At 42.4% G+C, this 18,683-nt stretch overlaps 1 pseudogene; it reads right to left on the bottom strand.

The window, feature by feature from the left end:
• Positions 1-12,720: 12,720 nt before the first annotated feature.
• The window catches only part of LOC101548843 (zinc finger protein 322-like), a 56,995-nt pseudogene continuing 51,032 nt past the window's right edge, over positions 12,721-18,683 (bottom strand).

The raw sequence follows: 18,683 nt of genomic DNA, 5'->3' as shown, positions 1-18,683 counted from the left end.
TATGTATTACCAGGCTTGTGGTGTAAATGTGTTGAGAGACATGAGGATTGGAAGACTGGATTATCCTGAAATGGATACAGAGTTCATAGACTTCATAATGGGCAGCAATCGTAAAGTTCAGGTTATCATGAGCATGGACCGATAGGCAGCCTGAAAGATCAGCAGTCCCAGTATACCAAGAGAAGGTGTGAAGACCCAAAGCTGCTCCTTGATGCCTTATAGATATGTGCCTGCATCTGCTACTATCCAGGGAAAGAAGAGAGTACTGAAGGAGATTCTCCTTCAAAGACAGTACTCAAAAATGATCATATATCGTCATCATCATCATCATCATCATCATCATCATCATCATCATCATCATCATCATCATCATCATCATCATCCCATTGATTGTCGAATTTCTCGAGTGGTCTCAGTAACGTCACCATTCATCCTAGCCTTGAGATTTTAGAAGCCTCTCTTTACTTGTCCTTCCCAACGATGCTGCATTGGAGGCTCTTTCAGGATGAGGGGAATGAGACCCTCCATTGTTACTGGTTTTGACATATGGATACACCATGGGGAGTTTTCGAGTCTCTTCCATGTGGGTAGGAAACTCTCGGCAGCTTGCCAGGTTCTCCCAGAGGGAGAAGTAGCCTATAAGATGTCTTCCAGAAGCTTGGTTTTAAGTCTCTGGATGTTGGCCGTTGGTGGGATTATACGGCACTGAGGGCAGTCCCTAGGTGTGACTGCCTAGCTACTGGAAAATGGGAAATCTGGGCGGGAGAGGCCCAGAACTGATCCGAGCAGGCTTGGAGGTCTCAGCCCTGGGTCCCACACACCTGGGTTCCTCTGCTAGTACCTTCATGCATGAGGCTCATTCGAACATATGGAGAGTGGCCTTGGGCATGGCTGTGGCTAGGCTCTGGAGGTCTTCGGCGTGGGAACTCTGCTCGGGGCGGGGAATGAGATCATATTATATATATGTATACATATCCACACTTTATACATGCACACATATTTCATATTTAGTGCTCAGGACTTAACACATGGCAGTGCTCAGCAGTAAATAATTTGTAAATAAATTGGTTCAATTGAGTCTTTCCTGCCAGTTTAAGAAGGTGCTGTGATAAAATTAGTTGTAGAATATAAACAATATGTTTCTGCATACCCAAATATGTATGTTTTGGCCAGGTGCTGTATGGTCTGTCACATTTTTTGTGTGTGCAAGTCACGGAAATCTGGAAAGTCCCATGTCTTGGCTTAATAAGGACCACATTGAGTTGATTTGTGGGCGAGAGTGACTTCTTAACATACTGTAGTTTCTAACAAACTATTTGTAAAATTAATGGCCTCTGATGACCCCCATTACCATCTCCCTTCTTCCTGAAAGAAGGCATTTCATTGCTTTATGAAGCTGTACACAGAAGAGTAATTAAGTAACAATTCAGGCCAATGGCCTCTCCCAGGAATTAATGGTAGGGAGAGTTCATTAACCCCAGCTGGTTATAGCTTCTCCAGGAAATGCCCTGGACCAAGGTTATCTTTGCTATTAATGGATTGGGTAGGGACTTAACTGGGATAAAAATAAAGCTCCATGTCCTTCCTGGGGAGCTTTTCTCCTTGAGGGGCTACCAAAGGCAAACCTGTAGGAGCAGCAGAACCCCAAGCTTGGGGACTGTGTGTGGGGTGAGGACAACAGATTGCTGTTAGGTAGAATTATGAGATCAAGGTTAAAACAGGGCCTCGGAGGCAAATTAAGATCCTTGATATAAGGCTTCCTGCTCTTCAGGAGGTGGCTTTATTAACACCCAGAGCAGCTTTAGAGCTGCCGTTTTCACCTTGTTAACTTCTCTGTGCCATGCCCTGCCCCACTCAGAAGAGTCACTAGGAGACATCTCAGAGTGCTGCCAGCAGTGCTGCGGCCTTTGTGTGGACCGCTGTTGGGAAAACACCTGCTCTTCTCCAGGCTGGACCTGCAGGCTGTTTGCTGGGTCTTCACCCTTAGCTGGCAGGGGCCTGACCGGGTGCCTGAGCTCCTCAGGGAATCACCCAGACTCAGGTCTGCTGCTCCCTCAAAGGAACAAGAGCCAATTCTCTCTCATCTTGTGTGTCCTTCCTTACTTGAGCAACGCCTTCTGGAATATTTTCATAAATGCTCAGTTTTGATGCTCATTGCTAAGGCCAGGCTGGCAAACATTTTAGATAGTTGTTCTTTGAATACAGAATGAGTCCATGCTTTTCCACATGTTGTCACTTATGTTTTGTGACTATGTTTAATTTAAAAGTTCAAACTCTCTCTGAATTTCCTTTGAAATTTTGGGATACTTCTCAAAAACAGAAACTCGAGTCAAACAAAGTGAGGATAGATGGGAGGGAGAGAAGGAAGGGGAGATGAGGGGAGAAGTGAGGTGGGGCTTTTGTTTTTATGCCTTTTTAACTTAATTATCTGCATGTTTTTTGCACTGTTGTAGCACTGTTGCACTGTCATCCTATTGTTCATAGATTTGCTCAAGTGGGCACCAGTAACATCTCGATTGTGAGACTTCTTGTTACTGTATTTGGCATATCGAATGTGCCACAGGGAGCTTGCCAGACTCTGCCGTGCGGACAGGATACTCTCGGTAGCTTGCTGGGCTCTCCAAGAGGGACAGAGGAATCAAACCCGGGTTGGCCGTGTGCAAGGCAAACGCCCTACCCACTGTGCTATCACAATTTAAAGATAATTTTACTATATTTAACAATACACTCTTTGGCATTTTTGCATGCCTATGCATTAGCTTGCCAATTAAAAATTTTATAGATGAAACAAGTAAGGACGAGCTATTAAATGCCTAAGGGGATTTGATTTCTCCCAAAGAACAAAATAAAGGGAGGTGGGGAGATAATTCAGTGACTCAGCACATGCCTGCAATCATGTGACTTTGAATCCTAGTGATGCCCTGTATGCCGACTGTGATTCTGGCAGCTCTACTGTCTGGGAACCCTGGCACCACAAGCCATTTCTGGTCACAGCGAAGCTCTGTGTGTGTGAGTACCAGAGCTAACAGGGTACAGATCTTGGAGTGCACAGCAATGAAGAAAATATGGGCAAGTATTGTGGCCAGGAATGTGACCCCCAGTGAGCACCAGTGTGGGCACCACAGGGACCCCTGGTAAACACATCCACCAGTGTGATAACACAGTGTGACCCCAGTGATCTTGTGCACAAGTACCACCACTGGTGAGCACATAACCAAGTGTGTGATCCCCAGTCATCACAACAGCAGCAGCATCAGAGGGAAGGGACAGTGGAATAAAGAAAATGCAAGAGAACTGGGGCTGGAGTGATAGCACAGTGGGTAGGGCATTTGCTTTGCCCGAGGCCAACCCGGGTTCAATTCCCAGCATCCCATATGGTCCCCTGAGCACTTCCAGGAGTAGTTCCTTAGTGCAAAGTCAGGAGTAACCCCTGTGCATTTCCAGGTGTGACCCAAAAAGCAAAAAAAAAAAAAAGCAAGAACAAACTTCCCAGGCCTGTCTGTTAGCCATAATCCTCAGCTTTCCTGGTTCATTCTCAGTAGGTTTGAAAAGTGTAATTGGAATAGGGAATTTCCTCAGTAAAAACAAGGGATTGGCACTATGAAACAGCTTTTTTTGGTATATTCCCCATAGTAGTAACAATTTTTGCATTCAACAGGTCATTTATTCTGAGGTAATCAATATTTGGTTTCTCCTTTGATCCCTTTCTACTTTATTTTAAATGTACATTTTTAGTACATTACTAAAGTGCTGTAGGAAGAAGGTAGTCATTAAGTGGGGGAATCCTAAACAGATAGCTAAGATCTTCATATCAGACGTTTATGAAAATTTTCACTGAAATTTGATGCAGTTTTTATAGATTCTTCTTTGCTCTTTTAACTTAAAAATGTATCTCTCCCCTCTTAGAAACGCAGTCCTTTTAGTTTGCATATTAGTTCTATTTAATAATTTTAGGGCTGGAGCAATAGCACAGCAGGTAGGGTGTTTCCCTTGCACATGGCCAACCTGGATTCAATTCCTCCATCCCTCTCAGAGAGCCTGACAAGCTACCGAGAGTATCACGCCCACACGGCAGAGCCTGGCAAGCTAGCCGTGGATTATTAGGTATGCTAAAAACAGTAACGGCAAGCCTCACAATGGAGACGTTACTGTTGCCCGCTAGAGCAAATCGATGAACAATGGGATGACAGTGATAGTGACAGTAATAATTATAAAGAAGTCTCATATGTTAATATTTGAGAAGATATGTGGTATAATAGAAATAATCACTGTATCAGTGTCATCCCATTGCTCATTGATTTGCTCGAGTGGGCACCAGTAACGTCTCCATTTTGAAACGGGATGACAGTGACAGTGACAATAGAAATAATATGCTGTAAAATTCTTTCTATAAATGGCTGATGACAAGTTTATATTCAGTTCTGAATTTCATCACTCTTCAATTATTTAGTGGTTTTTTTTTCCTGAGGTTTTTCTCTAGATAATAATTGTATGTCTCCCAAACAACTCAATTTCTTCCTAGGATTATGCAAATGATAAACGTTATAGGGGATGTGTGTGTGTGTGTGTGTGTGTGTGTGTGTGCATGACACTCATGATTTAGATAACTTCATAGGGGAAATACCTTTGGGTGGATTTCTAAAGGAAGAGATTATATTCACAGATAACGGGGAAAGAAATTATTAGAGGGAGGAGCAGCAAGGTCAAAGGCACAGTGTGATAGGTAAGTGGTAAAAATTCACTGTAGTTTCAGTCTTTTGCTAATAACATATGCTAGTGTGTATATCTCAAAACAATCAGTGGTGTGCCATGAATTTTGGTGGGGCTTAAACTTGCCTTTAATTTTAAAATTTTAACAGTGATAAAGAATTAGCAAAAGTATAATAGGTCATTCAAGATGTATTTCAAGTTGCTGCTTTGAATGAGAATAAACTTGAGTTCAACCAGCTTATGGAAAAATATTAAGCTAGGTATTATTGGGGGTGGGCATATATTTTCAGCATACATGCTGGAGGGGGTATGGGAGAGATGTTTGAGGATCGGTGCCCGAAGAGCAGGTGTGGTATGGAAGGGCAGGGATAGCTTGGTCAGTTGAGGAAGACCACACACTTGTGCTCAAGACTTTGGATTTCATTACAAACCACCTCAAACGGTGTTGGAGATCTGTAGGTATAAATGTGTTATATTGTATTTAAGAGATGAAATTCTTCTTTTAAGGGGTTTTAAGATTTCAAAGATTTAAGAAAGTTATTCTGGGGCCATGAAGGGCGGATGGATGAAGTAAGAAGCCCTCAGTGTTTGTGGATAAGTGTATTACCAAATCTACATTTTAGTGGTGGTATATTATCATATTCAAGAGAGTCTTTTGCCCACATGCCTGGCTGTCTTCCCCGGGGACCCTCAGAGCAGGTGGGCTCCAGCTTCCCTCCCCGCCCCTAGCAGAGCTCCCATGATCGAAGACCTCTGGAGCCTAGCCACAGCCATGCTCAAGGCTCCTCTCCAAACGTTCGAACAAGTCTCACACTTGAAAGAACCGGCAGAGGAACCCAGGTGTGTGGGACCGGGGGCTGAGACCTCCAAGCCTGCTCTGATCAGTTCTGGGCCTCTCCCGTCCAGATTTCCCATTCTCCAGTAGCTAGGCAGTCACACCCAGGGACTGCCCCCGGCTCTGTGTAATTCAGAGACTTAAAACCAAGCTCCCAGAGTGACATCTTATATCCTACTTCTCCCTCTGGGAGAACCTGGCAAGCTACTGAGAGTTTCCTGCCCACATGAGAGAGCCTCACAAACTCCCCATGGTGTAATCATATACCAAAACCAGTAACAATGCTGGGTTTCATTCCCCTCACCCTGAAAGAGCCTTCAATGTGGCATCATTGGGAAGGATGAGTAAAGAGAGGCTTCTAAAACCTCAGGGCTAGGACAAATGGAGAGGTTACTGAGATCGCTCGAGAAATTCGACGATCAACGGGATGATGATGATGATGATGATTGCTTTTGGAATGAACATACAACTTTTATTACATATTTATTTATTTATTTATTTATTATTAAATCACCGTGTGGAAGATTACAATGCTTTCGGGCTTGGGTCTCAGTTATACAATGTTGAAACAACCATCCCTTCACCAGTGCCCATATACCACCACCAAAAAAAAAAAAAAAAACCCACACAGTACACCTCCCATCCCACCCCCCCACCCCCTACCTTGTAACTGATAAGTTTCATTTTACATTCTGTTTACTTTGGTTACATTCAATATTTCAACACAGACCTCACTATTGTTGTTAGGAGTACCCCACTAGATTCAGACCTATTGTGAAGACAAATAAGGTCGCGCTGCCGCGGTAGCGGCCGCGCGGTTTTGAATTTCTGTACTTTAACAAGAAGTCCAGGGAGATTTCTTCCAGATATTAGATAATTGCAGGCTTGAAAACCCAATCTGTGGTCGTCTTAATATGGCGGCCACCGCGCCCTTCATCCCCGGAGAGAAAGAGGCAGAGAGAGAAATACCTTTCCCTTCCTGGGCGGGCACGGGGCCGAGGCTCAGTTCTCAGGCTGGAGACATTCTGCGAGGAGTTGCCCACGCCGAAAGGTTTTGCTGGGTCTGGATTCACGCTTGTGCAGTTGCGGAGAGGCCGCACATGCGTGAGGCCCCCGGGATCACATCTCGGCGGTGGGAGGGGCCGGTGCCTCCCACCTTCCCAAGAGCACCCTTGTGTCCTTTTGCTGCAGTTTTTGTCGTAAATCCCATCTGTGGTCATCTTAATATGGCGGCCACCGCGCCCTTCATCCCCGGAGAGAAAGAGGCAGAGAGAGAAATACCTTTCCCCTCCTGGGCGGGCACGGGGCCGAGGCTCAGTTCTCAGGCTGGAGACATTCTGCGGGGAGTTGCCCACGCCGAAAGAGGTTTTGCTGGGTCTGGATTCACGCTTGTGCAGTTGCGGAGAGGCCGCACATGCGTGCGGCCCCCGGGATCACATCTCGGCGGTCACATATTTTTTTACTATTGGAAAAAATATCCTAGAGTTTTAGCCTGTATATGAATTACTCTCTACTTGGTTTATGAAGATAATACTGAATCGTCTAAATGGTCAAGGTATACTGACCTTGCAATGAGAAAGGTCTCATAAATTATCCCTAAGTTCACAATGTTTCTCACTATTCTTTTAAATTGTCTTATTGGGACTAATTCTTTACCCCGTGGACATTTGGTAGTCTTGTGGCATTTTTAGCTGCCTTCAGTCACAAAAAAGAATGTCCCAGGAGAGTCATCAAAGGATCCAGTGTCCATTAATAATTAAAAATTCTGGTATTGAGTTGAGAATTCTGTCTTCTGGCAAATGAGGACTACCAAGGCTAGAAAGGCTGCAAACTAGGGGTGGGCTCATTGGTTTACTTCTTTCAACATGGAACACATCTTTTAAAAAATTTTTAATTTTTAAATTTAACTAAATTTAATTTTTTTTAATTGAACTACCGTGAGCTACAGTTACAAACCTTTCATGTTGGAGTTTCAATCATACAATGGTCAAACATCCATCCATCCATCACTGCACATTCTCCACCACCAATGGTCCCAGTATATCCCCCTTTCTAACCCTCCCTCTGCCTCCATGGCAGAAAACTTCCCCCAGACTCTTTCTCTACTTTTGGGCATCATGGTTTGCAATACAGATACTGAGAGGTTATCGCATTTGGTTCTTTACTTACTTTCAGTACACATCTCCCATCCTAAACGATTCCTCCAAACCATCATTGTATTAGTGATTTCTTCTCTATTCCAGCTGCATCCTCCCCCAGCTCATGAGACAGGCTTTCAACTATGATGCAATCTTTCTGGCCCTTATGTCTACTGTCCTTCGGTGTCAGTTCTTATATTATTTTATTTTCCACAAATGTGTGCAGTCCTTCTATGTCTGTCCCTCTCTTTCTGACTCACTTTCACTTAGCAGATACTCTCCATGTTCATCCACTTATAAACAAATTTCATGACTTGATCTCTCCTAACAGCCACATAGTATTTCATTGTGTAGATGTACCAAAGTTTCTTTAACTAGTTGTCTGTTCTCAGGCACTTGGGTTGTTTCAGATTCTGGCTATTGTGAACAGTGCTGCAATGAACATACAGGTGCAGGTGTCATTTTTACTGTGCTTTTTTTGCACCCTTGGGATATATTCCCAGAAGTGGTATTGCAGATCATATGGAAGCTGAATTTCTAGTTTTTGAAGGAATACCCATATTGTTTTCCAAATAGGCTGAACCAGTCAGCATTCCCACCAACAGTGAAAGAGTATCCCTCTCTCCCTACATCTATGCCAGCAGTGGTTGCTTTTGTTCTTCTGAATGTGTGCCAGTCTCTGTGGTGTGAGATGATAGTGAAACACATCTTCTTCCCCTCCTCCTTCTGTCAAACTGTCATTACTTTCAGACTTTCCCCACTCCAGCTCAGGAACAGAATTAAAGGACACTTTGACCAGTATATTGACACTCTGTGCACTATATCCTTGTTGACTTTTTTCTTTGAACCTGTATCTTTCTCTTGAGGATTCTTTTAGGAATATTTTTGGAGGTTGCCCAACTACTCTCATGACCAAATTGGAAGCTCAAACTTCGACCTAAACATATACATGTATAATTTATCTCATCACTTGTTGACAAAATGACATCTGTGACTGACTGTGGTCATTCTGCCAGCTTCTCTCTGCTAGTCCTTGTCCTTCTTTGTGGCCTGCATTGACCATGTAATTTGCATAACTTCAGTGCAAAGTGAAAATGCCAGGACCCTCATTCAAAATTTATCAGTAATTTTAAGTCAGTGACAGCAGAACATTGAACCAAGAACAGGTTGCTTCTGAAAGTAGATCCCTATAGATTGCACAAATCCTGAGTTCATGAAGCTGTCCCTATAGGTGGCTCTCATGAATTATATACAAGACAATTATTTTTGCTGGAAAGATACACTACTACTTGTTTAAACAGAACCATAAACTAGAACATGGACCATTCCTCACACATTTGCTCTGCTGTCAAAATAGAACATCAAAATAGAAAATAGAGAATAATATTTTCAAGATGAGAGTAAGATAGTGGTCCTTAGTATTTGCTATGCTTTAGGGAACATACAGACATTCTCCTAGTTTGCTTGCTAAAGCCCTTCTTTCTCCTGTGTCAAAGCTTACCTTTTGCTGCTGTGGTAAATGAATCAAAATTGTGACCCACACAACACAAAGTATTGTATAGTTCTACAAGGCAGCTCTGAGTAAAATCAAGGTATTAACAAAATTGCATCCTTTTTGAACGCTCTAGGAAAGAACCTGTTTCCTTAGATTTTCCAGATTCTTGAGGCCATCTGTATTCTTTGACTTGTAACCTCTCAATTTTCAAATCCTGACTGTAGAATATTGAAATTTCTCTCATGCTTTCCTTGCAATTGACATCTCATTTCCGTTTTTTGCTCTGATTCTCCTCTACCCTATTAGGAAGATCCTATGAGTACATCCGTCCCTTTGCAATAATCCAGAATTATCTCTTCATTTCAGGACCTTTAATTGCATATGCAAAGATTTCGGGTAAAAGGGGATTAGGATTTGAGCATGCTTAGGGATTATGATTTAGCTTGTTCTACTCAAATTTTCTTGGATGGTGGGGGTTTTGGAGCCAAACCTAGTGATGCTCAGTGGTTATTTCTGACTTTGTATGCAGGAATGATCTCTGGTAGGGACTGTATGCGGTGCTAGATTTTGAACCAGGATGGGCCACATGCATTTCTTAGCTAACCCCTGTACTGTTCCTCAGATCCTTGCTCCACTCACCTTGAGAGCAGGTGGAAGCATCATTCCCATTCTTCCCTTGGAATTCCTGACTCACTCTTCCCTGCAGAGGGTATACACTCACAGAACAGCCCTCTAAAGAAAGATTCCTTAAAATAGTGACACAACTTTAATTCTGAAATGTAGATGATGGGCATAATATCCATCTAAGAAGTTTTCCAGATATTTTGTTTAGTTCCACTTCAAATTCATCTTTTATCTTTTGCATTCCTGATGCCATACAGAATATATGATGTCATACAGAGCATACAGATTATTTCAATAGCAATTCACATGTCAACTTCAGTGTTTGTAAAGTGTGTTAGAATAGCAGTTCATTAGGAAAACAACACCTTGTCTTAGTGTTGATTTCCTACCTGAAAGTTCAAGAAATTCTTATATTCAAATAAAGAGTTAATGTATGAAAATTCTGGGAAGTTGCTGCATTTTTTTTGTCCTCCCTGATCTGAATTTTGATACCTAGCAGGATTCACATTTAAATAATCCAGAATCAAATTGAGATTTCAAAGGAAAAAGTTTTAATTTTCCATTATAAATGGAAATACTGGATAGATTGGCTGTGTGAACTTTTTTGTTTTTTACCTCTGACTGTTCCAAGATTCATTTATTGCTAAGCTCCAGAACCTCCCTCAATGATGAAAGGGTGGTGGAGGGGTATGGGTGATTAAGTTCTAACTTAGGTAGAATCCAATCAGCCTGCCTGATTCCCAATGTTCTGTGACACTGTGCACTGTGCTTCTGATCGGCATCTGAGTTTATGCCATAGTCCTGTGACCTGTGTCCTTTTTCATTCTTCGGTTTCAGATATGAAACTTATTGCAGCTGAGCTAGAAGGCAGTTTCAGCCTAATTTTGTTATTAGATACTGTTTCTGTCAGAACCTCCATGCATGGATTCCTGACCCTAAACTCTTCCCCAGAGCTGGGTACGCTCTGGGGCCTCCACATCTCCAATGCCCTGCCTGTCTATGTCTGTAATCTGCTTTTCTACCAGCGCAATTTCCTGTTACTATTTATTGGGTTTCTTGCCCCTTTCCTTTGTCCACACTAGTTTTCTAATTCTCAATACTTCCTCGAGAACCACACCACTATCCTCTCAGTGGAGTCAGAGTTTCATTTGTTTCTTTTTTAAAATTAAATTTTATTATTATTATTATTATTATTATTATTATTATTTTTAATTAATTTTATTGAATCACCATGTGGAGGGTTACATAGTTCTCAGGATTATGTCGGTTATACAATTCTCAAACACCCTTCCCTTCACCAGTGCCCATCTTCCATCACCAACCCCCCCAGTATACCTGCCACCCACCTCCTCCCCAGTCCCCACCCTTGTACATGATAAGTTTCACTTCGTTTATGCCTTATCTCGATTACATTCCATGTTTCAACACACAACTCACTACCGTTTTTGGGGTTTCCCCCAAAAAAGGAAAGCAGTCCTATTGCCAAGGAGGCATTTGATAGTTCTCCACTGCTAAGAATATAGAGATATTAAGTCCCGCTGTTTGTTACATAACTTTTCTTTTTCCCCCTTGCCCCGCGCCACCGAGTTCACGCCTGTTTAGTAATCGCCACGCTGCCTGACAAGGGAAAAAAACCCGAAAAGGATGGTTATTTCCCGTCATCGGCAGGCGTGGGGCTCTGGCTTAGTTGATAGACTAGTAGAGTGTCTGCAAGCAGTTTCTGGAACCGAAGGGCTTGCGCTGGTATCGGCTCCGGCTCGAGATTCCACCAGCGTCCCACTGTTCCATGTACATAATTTTCCCCCTTATATCCCATTCCCACGCCACCAGGTCTGTTTGCTTAATGGACATCACACTGTAGTTGACGACACGCCGCGTTTCTTCCCGAGAAAGAAGAAAATTTCTTCTCAACCGGCGTGGGGATATAGCTTAGTTCAGTCTAGAGAGATGGCTACCACTTTGATTGCCTTCGATATTTCAGCAACAGACTTACTATTCTTGTTAGGATCTCCCACAAAAGTCCGACCCATTAAAAGGGGACATATTACATATTGCTGATGCTAAGATGACGCGGCCGCGCGGTTTTGGGTTTCTGTATAAAGTCCAGGGAAAGTACAACCAGAAATAACATCACTACAAACTTTTACCCTTTTATGGTGCTCATAAGATGGAGAAGCCTAGAGAGAGGCTCGGCGTCTCCATTTTGCGCTCAGGAAAACCGCGGATCCTGCGCTGTGCTCAGGAGGGAGGAGTTGAGAGAGAGAGAGGTTAAAAGAATTGGGGGATGCCCGGTTCCCACTGTTTCAGCGCACCGTGGGGTCTCTGGTCCCATGCCGGAATTAGTTCAGTGGGCTGCTTGGAGTCCAAGGGCGCTTCCTTGGGCTCTTCCATCATTCTCGCTCCACAGCAGGGTCCAAAGGGATTTTATTATTATTTTTTTACAGTCCTTTCCTTTATTGGATTGCCAAATTTAAAAACTGGAAAGTAAACCAATCATTAAGTGGTTCAGGTAAAGGAAAACATCTTGACCTGAGCGATCCATCTGGTCTACTCTGACTTGCCCTAAAATTCTTCCCAGAAAAAGCTTCTGGGTGTTTAAAAATGTTTCCATCCTGACTCTATTAAAACCATCTTGACCATGGGTCAGCCACCTATGAGCACAGTTCTTTGCAAACTATTATTATGTACATTGTTCACAGTTTGATCTCTCACTAGAGCAGATTTCTCTGCAGAGGCCACGTTCTGGGGCCCATTTAGGTAGTCGTTTCAAGCAAGGCGTTTCTTTTTTTCAGATTTGGTATTAGTCTGAACTTATCCTAGTTCCCTGGGGTACCACCACAAGAGCTGGTCACTGATAGAAATTTTGTTATTCACTTTGGAAGGTCTTTCCTTAGAACAGGCCATTTTTGTTGAGAACCCTAGAAGGTGCTCCAAGCTCCTGTTTTTGCCATGTTCAGGAGAAGTATACAAATTTTCCCGAGTCTGGCTTCACTGATCGCCAAGTCAGAGTTCTGTTGGTTTGTTTCGCTCTTGCCAAGCTTTCTCCTCACTGTGGGTTTTCTGAAGTCCACAGAGTGGTGCAAATGGCCTGGGGCACCACTGACTTTGAGGACACTGGAAAAGCGATCCTCAGTATGAATTCCCTTAGAACGGAGAGGGGGACACACTGCCAGAAAGCTCACACTCATTGCCTTGTAAGGTTTCTCATATTGGAATCCTGAGTGCCCTTGCAGGTGCTCATGAACGAAATCAACTAACGCTTTCCCCAAACTCAGGGCATCTGTAAGGTTTCTCACTGCAGTGACTAGTAAGGGGTCCTGTCAGGCGGCTCTGTGCAAACCATCTCACTTTGTCTGACTGCAGATTCTCTGGTCCCCACTGAAGTCTGAGGAAAGTCTGAGATTTACTTAAGAGTTTTCTTTCCACCTTAATGAGTCTGAAACATGTACATTAAAAACAAATTAAAATTTCTGTCTGGCCAAGACATTTGTGAGGCGTCTGTTGCCCAGGAGGGCTGAGCTCGAGGCCTTTGTCACCTGCACGACACAGATAAGGTTTGTCACCGCCTGTTGGATGTGGAACGAGCGCTGGACTCTGGTGGCAGCCCTGTCACACACACCGTACTCAAGCGCAGCTCCTCTGTCTGAGTTCTCATTTTCTGAGGCGCCACGAAGTTCATGCCGAGGAGGAAGCCGTTCTCACAGGCCGCCCACTGGCGCGGCTTCTAGTCCATGTGAATCCTCCGGTGCACGATGAGGTCCGAGCCGCAGCTGAAACTCTTCTCGTACATTTGAGAAGTGTGCATTTGAAGTTGGCCTGGTGCCTGATGAGGTTGGCGCTGCGGGTGAAGCTGCACATACACTCCAGACACTTATAGGCTTTTCCCCCGCGTGGACACTCGGGTGGACAATCAGGTCTGACTACTGGCCGAAGCATTTCTTGCAGGCGCCGCACTTGTAGGGCTTCTCCCCCGTGTGGACTCTCTTACGCACTATGAAGGCGGAACGGGGCCGGTAGCTTTTGTCACACTTGGTGCACTTGTAGGCCCTTTTGCCGGTGTGAGTCCTCTGGTGGCTGATCAGGTCCGATTTCCCACGAAACGCTTTCTCGCACTCCAGATACTTAAACGGTTTCTCTCCCGTGTGCGTTCTCCGGTGCCTGATGAGGTTGGTGCTGCGCCGGAAGCATTTGTCACATTCGCTGCACAGATACGGTTTCTCGCCTGTGTGGCTTCGCGGGTGGACCAGCAGATCCGAGCTCTGGCCAAAGTTCTTGCCACAGATATCACACGTGTAGTACTTTTTACCAGCGTGCGTTCTCTGGTGTCCTGAAAGGGCTCAATGGTGCCAGAAGCTCTTTTCGCATTTGCTACACTTACAAGGTTTCTCATAGCTGTGGAGTCTCTGATGCGACACAAGATCTAAGCTTTGAGTAAAGGTTTTCTCACACATATCACATCGATAAGGTTTCTCCCCAGCATGGGTTCATTTGCACATAGTAAGAGCTAAGTTTTCACAGAAGTTTTGCTCACATTCAAGGCACTGGTATATCTGATCATCTATTTGAGTCATCTCATGTACATGAATAAAAATCTTTTTACTCTTCTGAGGACAAACATGATAGATTTTCTTTTTCTGAGTTCTCCGATTATACCTTTCTTTGAAAGCGTACGTTTTCTAGGTCTCTCTCCTAGGGAGTTTCCCACTGGTCTTCCTGACCCATCATTCTCTTCAAAGTCATTTTCTCGATTCAAAACTTGAAGGAGACATCTACTATAGACCTTCCAGTCAGGAGCAGTTTGTCTCCAGAGGTTTCGAGCATCATATATATTAATTCCTTAGTTGGTACTGCCAATCCCAAAACTTAAGATGGATAAAAAGCAGTCTTCACTTCCTGGCCCTGAGAAATCATTCCAGCAGCCGCCGGTGCCGCCCGCCCTTCTGGTTACTACTCTGCGGACACTTGGAACTGGGCTTCCAAGAGCGGCCGTGGGTGCTGTGGTGAAGAACCCCCGGGGCCAGAAGGGAAGGGAACCCGGGGCGGGGGCGGGACGAGAGCCAGCCCCAGCTCCTGGGCCGCCCCTGGTGCAGGCAGCCCGACAGGGCCAGCTCCCCGAACCCTCCCAGCCCCGCAGGGACGCGGCCGGCCTAAATTTTATTTTTATTTGCATTTAATTTTTATAAAGTTGCTCACAATAATTTGTTGCATTTAATATTTTAACACCAATTGCACCACCATCATACCTTCCTTCCACCATATTTCGGATGTTTCCACCTCGACCCCCAAGCCTGCCCCCAAAGCAGGACCTAAATAATTTATTTTGTATATCTTGTTATAAATAGTCCACTAAAAATGACCCAAAAAAGTTTCCTTAGAGGAAAGTATGTGAATATTGTTGTATTTCACCCTGGAGCCACTAAGCCCTTGTCTTGGTACATAATGGTGTAGAGTATGAGATCACTCCAGGAATTCTAAAATTTTAAATACAGTGATACATCTGAGGTTAATTAAATTTTTTACTAACTGGATGCCGACTTTGGGGTCCAGAGGTATCTCTGTGGCATGTTGCTCTTGTGTTGCTCTCTTCTAAGAGATTTAGTTTTGAGTCTCTGGATCATGGCCATTAATGAGTTTATATGGCACCAAAGGCAGTTTGTGGGTGTCACTGCCAAGCTACTGGAAGCACAGGGGAATGGGGGGGGTTGCCCATTCCTGACTCAATGGGAGTCTGAAGATTTTGGTCACAAATACCACACATATGTCTTTTTCAGCAGATTCACTCATGGATGGAGCCTGTGGAAATTGACTGGAGTCAGAATTTTAATTGCTTGATTTTGATAGTGAATACTCCTTCCAGAAATAGTATTTTACCCCTGATTTATTAGTCCATCTTTATTTGGAATATTCTATTACAGATAGGATACTCATTGCAGTAGTGTGCATATTAGGTATTTTTTTATGGAGTAAAAAATGAGATTTTAGAATTTGGGTGTATTTTGAAAATTCCCTGCATGGGGTGGTTTGTAGATACTTTGTCTCATAAATTATGTTACAGAACCATTTTCACAAATAACAGTGTCCTCAAAGGCTAAGTAATGCTACTGCTCAAGAGAGAAAGTGCTGCTCTTAAAAGTTGACCTTTGTCATCCACTCTCCATTGATTTTTTTTAGATTCTTATAATATTGAATGGACTCTTTTCTGAGAAAACATAAACAAATAAGGATAAAATTGAACTTTTTTTAGGCCAATTTGAGTTTTGAACAACACATTTTTGAGAGTCAAACTCAAGATAGTTTCAGAATTCTAAACAGGTTTTATAACCTCTATTGGCAAGAGATCTGTATTGCAGAATCCATAAAGCTTTTAAGGTATAGTTGATATTGAAACAATAATGACCCTGGAACAGGAAATTTCCTGGAGATTAATGACCAGCTGGGAGGGGTTGATGGCCTGAGGTGTAGTTGAGGGCCATTAACCTTAGACTGTCACTAAAGTCCAGGAAATGTCTTATGTCTAGGTCATTACTGTTATTATAAATTGAAAATGGAAAAAAGAAACAGACGTACAGATTATCTGAAGGGCAACTCTTTTCCAATGGTTTGAAAAGAGAACATTCTGGAAGAATTTATTCCCCACATCCATAAGCCAACCAGTCTCCCTGTCATAGCTCCCTTCTGATGGGTCTTTGTGCTGTGAATCTCTGAATTCCTTTGATTCTGGAGAGGACAGATCCCTCCTTGTAGTAATTCCCTTAGTACCTTTGCTCACAGTGACTGGATTGAACAAACAGCAGTGGTGAATGACTTTGTCATTGCTCTTAATTGCATCCTTCTTGCCATCTACTTGTTTCCCTTGGGATCATCTGTTTTCTTCTGTATTTAGCTGCAGTGAAGTTCCCACAGCTAGATATTAAGCCCTTGAATATTTTTCGTGCTTATTTCCCAGGTCACTTGGGGGTGAAAGTGCGTGTTATTTGCCTTGCAGTTGGGCGGTCTCTAGTCAAATTAGATATGACATTCCAGTCAAATTTCTTGTTCAGTTTCCAAAAATGACTATGATTCAGAGTTACTGGGAATCCTTAACCAATAAGTAATACTTAGTTTTGAATTCAACAAGTTCCAACTATTCATTAGCATTGTAGCAGCAAATAGACCTCCTCTTAATTTTTTAAAAAAATATTTGAAATAGAGAATTTTGAGTTCCTAAAATCATTTTAAGATTTTATAACGAATAGTTGGATTTGAAATATTCAGCTGGAATTCCCTGAAATAGGACTTGCCAAATTAATTTTATTTATAGCTATAAAAAATTTTATGCCAATATTTTAAAAAAGCTAGAACGGGATAATTTAAGCATCATGTAACTATGTGAGGAAACTATTAGGCTACTGTTCCATTTATTCAGTTGGTTACAGGAGATCTGAATTATTTGATGGGTCAGCTTATTAAAGTATAGAAATCAAAGAGCAATTTAAAGTACTTGCTTTGATAACATTGCTCAGAAAACCACATGTATAAAATAGTATATTAATATTTGTACTATACTCACTGTATTGTTATGGATTTTATAGATGTGCATTCCATTTATATCTATTATCTATGTCTGTTCTAGTTAAGATACAAATACTAAATTTTAGCTATTTGTCCCTTATTTTTTATTTATCATCTCCCTTAGACCACAATGTGTGAATTTATTATAAGCAAAAGATTAATAAGGAATTAAAGAGAAGCATTATAGATACTATTTTTCAAATCACTATCAGTACCAGTTATTAAATCTTCTTTTTGAGAAGGATTTTAAAGTAGTTCAAATTCTCTTTAATGTTCCTAAAAGTCCACCTACTCTACTGTTCATTGTTCTTTAAAACACTATTTATTGAAATTTTTTTCTATTTTTTCCTTTTTTATCTGTGCTCTCTCACTCTCTAGAATCCCACTTTTTAGACTGGCATTCCTGGTGAGACAAAATAATTTTCATGGAGGCTTCAAGATTTGTTGTTGCCCTGTGGTAACACAACTCTTTCAATAAATGTCATTCAACAGACTAGTTGGTGTTTCTTTTGTAAAGTGAGCAATAATTCTTTTCCCACCAGCCACTACTTAAAAAAAATTCTGATCTTGAGTTTTATTCTCTTAGTGTAACTATCGATTTCCTAGTTAATTTAAGTATAATAATTCTACTCCCTATCTCTTTGACTCCCCATATCACCTGTTTTTTTTTTCTTTTTGGGTCACACCTGGCGATGCACAGGGGTTACTCCTGGCTCTGCACTCAGGAATTACTCCTGGCGGTGCTCAGGGGACCATATGGGATGCTGGGAATCGAACCCGGGTCGGCCGCGTGCAAGGCAAATGCCCTACCCGCTGTGCTATCGCTCCAGCCCCCCTGTATCACCTGTTTTACTGGACTTTGGTATACATTATTATGGAATATAATGTATAATGTAATGGGATGGGAGATGCTATAAGAGTTGTTGCCCATGGTGTCTGTGAAATTAATGTCTTACCTTCCTTGGAAATAGGCATCTTGAACCTCCCACTGGGATAAACAATTTCTATATTTTACTTTGCCACGGATCATCATAATATCTTATATATGTAATTCATAACAGGTACGTTAATATTATGTTTGTTAGAATGAGAAGGTTCAGAAGTTTTGATTATTAAAATAGTCTTCAGTTGGAATTGTTTAAAATCTTAGTTTAAAATTAAACTCAAAGTTCTTTTTCTCCTATCATTTGATGAAGAACTGACTTTGTACTTCTTCATTTTCTGACCGGGGTTTAGGTGAAGTTCAGGCAATGTAGACAAAGAGGGCCAAAGACCTGTTCCTTCTTATTTTATAGGCTTGGTGAGGCTGAGTTATTTGCATGGGTAAGTT

Source organism: Sorex araneus, chromosome 3 (assembly GCF_027595985.1).
Source record: "Sorex araneus isolate mSorAra2 chromosome 3, mSorAra2.pri, whole genome shotgun sequence".
In the NCBI taxonomy this organism is placed as follows: Eukaryota; Metazoa; Chordata; class Mammalia; order Eulipotyphla; family Soricidae; genus Sorex; species Sorex araneus.
Note: the sequence above shows the minus strand (reverse complement) of the source record. Positions and strands in the feature narration are given on the sequence as shown.